Consider the following 3,999-nt stretch of genomic DNA (forward strand, 5'->3'; position numbering starts at 1 on the left):
GTCCTCCCCCGGGCGTCCGGGGCACCCATCTCCATGAGGCAAACGGCATTGGCAAAGTACCCGGGAGGGGCTCCACGGGTCCCGGGCAGGCCTCCCCCGGGCGTCCAGGGCACCCACCTCCAGGCCGACGGCATGTAAAAGTGCCCAGGACGGGCTCCATGGGTCCCGGGCAGCCCACCCCCGGGCATCTGGGGCACCCATCTCCAGGAGGCCAACGGCGTTGCAAAGTACCCGGGAAGGGCTCCACGGGTACCGGGCAGTCCTCCCCCGGGCGTCCGGGGGCTCCCTTCTCCAGGCCGACGGCATGGTTCAATGCCCAGGACGGGACGTCAAGTGGCCAGGACGGGCTCCATGCGTCCCGGGCATTCATCCCGGGACGGGGACGGGGTGGGGAAGAGTCCAGGCGGCTTCACCTCCATGCCCAGCCATCTGGTCGCCCGGATTCCCTCGGCCATCTGGTCGCCCGGATCCCCTCGGGCATCTGGTCGCCCGCAACGCTTTCCTATGGGGGGGACCAGATGGCCGAACTTCCCTGGAAGTCTTAATGAGGTGCCATTCGCCTCCCGGATCCCAGCGAGGGCTCCATGAGGTCGGGTTCTTTCACGCCTTGGGTCCCCTCTGTCACCTCGCGTGCACAGATTGCAAGAAAGGGGGGTAATTTGCCTCCGGATTACTATGTGGCAGGGTATGCCCGGACACCCCTCCAGGGTTGGTGGTTCTCTGCCATGGGGACCAGATGGGATATGCCTGGGCAACACCTCCCTAGGCCACCCGGAGCTTCCTTCCTCCAGGCCAACTGCATGTCAAATTGCCCAGGACGGGCTCCATGGCTCTTGGGCAGTCGTCCCCCGGGCGTCCGGTGCTCCATCCAGGCCGACGGCATGGCAGAGTGCCCGGGACAGGCTCCATGCGTCCCGGGCCTTCGCCCCCCCCCCGGGCGTCCGGGGCTCCATCCAGGCTGACGGCATGGCAGAGTGCCCGGGACGGGCTCCATGGGCCCCAGGCGTCTGGGGCTCCCTTCCCCGGGCCAGCGGCATGTCAGAGTGCCCAGGACGAGTTCCACGGGTCCCGGGCAGTCCTCCCCCCCGGGTGTCCGGGGCTCCCTTCCCCGGGCCAAAGCATTTCAGAGTGCCCAGGACGGGCTCCACGGGTCCCGGACGTCCGGGGCTCCCTTCCCCGGGCCAACGGCATACAGGAGTGCCCAGGACGGGCTCCACGGGTCCCGGACGTCCGGGGCTCCCTTCCCCGGGCCAACGGCATACAGGAGTGCCCAGGACGGGCTCCACAGGTCCCGGCCGTCTGGGGCTCCCTTCCCCGGGCCAACGGCTTGTCAGAGTGCCAAGGACGGGCTCCACGGGTCCCGGTCGTCTGGGGTCCCTCCCCCGGGCCAACAGCAGGTCAGAGTGCCCAGGACGGGCTCCACGGGTCCCGGGCAGCCCACCCCCCGGGCGTTCGGGGCACCCATCTCCAGGAGGCCAACGGCGTTGCAAAGTACCCGGGAAGGGCTCCACGGGTACCGGGCAGTCCTCCCCCGGGCGTCCGGGCCTCCCTTCTCCAGGCCAACGGCATGGTTCAATGCCCAGGACGGGCTCCATGTGTCCCAGACAGACCTCCCCCGGGCGTCCGGGGCACCCATCTCCAGGCCAACGGCATGGCTCAATGCCCAGGACGGGCTCCATGGGTCCGGGGAGGCGTCCCATGCGCCTCCGGGCTTGGGAGCCCCGGCTGGGTCCAGGGGCCCGGGCGGGCCCCGGGTGGGGTGCTCCGGCCCTGGTCCCTGTCTCCCAGCCTACCGCACTGCCAAGGGCCTAGGAATGGGTTCCGTTGTTCCCGGGGAGCCTCCCCTTGCTTGGCTGGGTTCAGGAGCAGTGGCTAGGGCCCCTGAGGGCCTGGGGAGGGCGGCCTCCCCACCCCGGGCTTTGTCCTTGGTCCTGCTGTGTGGCAGGGTGCCCGGGACGGGGTCCGGAGGGACCGGGGAGGCGTCCCATGCACCTCCGGGCTTGGGAGCCCCGGCTCGGTCCAGGGGCCCGGGCGGGCCCCGGGTCGGGTGCTCCGGCCCTGGTCCCTGTCTCCCAGCCTACCGCACTGCCAAGGGCCTAGGAATGGGTTCCGTTGTTCCCGGGGAGCCTCCCCTTGCTTGGCTGGGTTCAGGAGCAGTGGCTAGGGCCGCTGAGGGCCCGGGGAGGGCGGCCTCCCCACCCCGGGCTCTGTCCTTGGTCCTGCTGCATGGCAGGGTGCCCGGGACGGGGTCCGGAGGGACCGGGGAGGCATCCCATGCACCTCCGGGCTTGGGAGCCCCGGCTGGGTCCAGGGGCCCGGCCGGGCCCCGGGTCGGGTGCTCCGGCCCTGGGCCCTGTCTCCCAGCCTGCTGCACTGCCAAGGGCCCGGGAAGGGGTTCCGATGTGCCCGGGGAGCCTCCCCTTGCTTGGCTGGGTTCAGGAGCAGTGGCTAGGGCCCCTGAGGGCCCGGGGAGGGCGGCCTCGCCACCCCGGGCTCTGTCCTTGGTCCTGCTGCGTGGCAGGGTGCCCGGGACGGGGTCCGGAGGGACCGGGGAGGCGTCCCATGCACCTCCGGGCTTGGGAGCCCCGGCTGCGTCCAGGGGCCCGGCCGGGCCCCGGGTCGGGTGCTCCGGCCCTGGGCCCTGTCTCCCAGCCTGCCGCACTGCCAAGGGCCCGGGAAGGGGTTCCGATGTGCCCGGGGAGCCTCCCCTTGCTTGGCTGGGTTCAGGAGCAGTGGCTAGGGCCCCTGAGGGCCCGGGGAGGGCGGCCTCCCCACCCCGGGCTCTGTCCTTGGTCCTGCTGCGTGGCAGGGTGCCCGGGACGGGGTCCGGAGGGACCGGGGAGGCGTCCCATGCACCTCCGGGCTTGGGAGCCCCGGCTGCGTCCAGGGGCCCGGCCGGGCCCCGGGTCGGGTGCTCCGGCCCTGGGCCCTGTCTCCCAGCCTGCCGCACTGCCAAGGGCCCGGGAAGGGGTTCCGATGTGCCCGGGGAGCCTCCCCTTGCTTGGCTGGGTTCAGGAGCAGTGGCTAGGGCCCCTGAGGGCCCGGGGAGGGCGGCCTCCCCACCCCGGGCTCTGTCCTTGGTCCTGCTGCGTGGCAGGGTGCCCGGGACGGGGTCCGGAGGGACCGGGGAGGCGTCCCATGCGCCTCCGGGCTTGGGAGCCCCGGCTGGGTCCAGGGGCCCGGGCGGGCCCCGGGTCGGGTGCTCCGGCCCTGGGCCCTGTCTCCCAGCCTGCCGCACGGCCAAGGGCCCGGGAAGGGGTTCCGATGTGCCCGGGGAGCCTCCCCTTGCTTGGCTGGGTTCAGGAGCAGTGGCTAGGGCCCCTGAGGGCCCGGGGAGGGCGGCCTCCCCACCCCGGGCTCTGTCCTTGGTCCTGCTGCGTGGCAGGGTGCCCGGGACGGGGTCCGGAGGGACCGGGGAGGCGTCCCATGCGCCTCCGGGCTTGGGAGCCCCGGCTGGGTCCAGGGGCCCGGGCGGGCCCCGGGTCGGGTGCTCAGGCCCTGGGCCCTGTCTCCCAGCCTGCCGCACTGCCAAGGGCCCGGAAAGGGGTTCCGATGTGCCCGGGGAGCCTCCCCTTGCTTGTCTGTGTTCAGGAGCTCCATCCGGGGCCCCTGAGGGCCCCGGGGAGGGTGGCCTCCCCACCCCGGGCTCCGTCCTGGGTCCTGCCGTGGGGCAGGGTGCCCGGGACGGGGTCCGGCGGGCCCGGGGAGGCTTCCCCTGTGCCTCCGGGCCTGGGAGCCCCGGCTGGGTCCAGGGGCCCGGTCGGGGCCCCGGGTCGGGCGCTCCGGCCCTGGGCCCGGTCCCCCGGGCTGCCGCTCCACCGAGGGCCCAGGACAGGGGTCCGTCGGTCCCTTGCAGGCCTCCCCTGCTTGTCAAGGTGTAAGCGGGCCCCGGGTTGGAGGGCCCGCCGGCCCCTGGCAGCCTCCATGGCTGTGGCCCGGCTGGGGCCCCGGGCCTCCGGCCCGCCATGCCCCGGGCGCCCGCTCCCTCCTTCGTGGGGG

Source organism: Lissotriton helveticus, chromosome 8, assembly GCF_964261635.1.
Source record: "Lissotriton helveticus chromosome 8, aLisHel1.1, whole genome shotgun sequence".
NCBI classification, from domain to species: domain Eukaryota; kingdom Metazoa; phylum Chordata; class Amphibia; order Caudata; family Salamandridae; genus Lissotriton; species Lissotriton helveticus.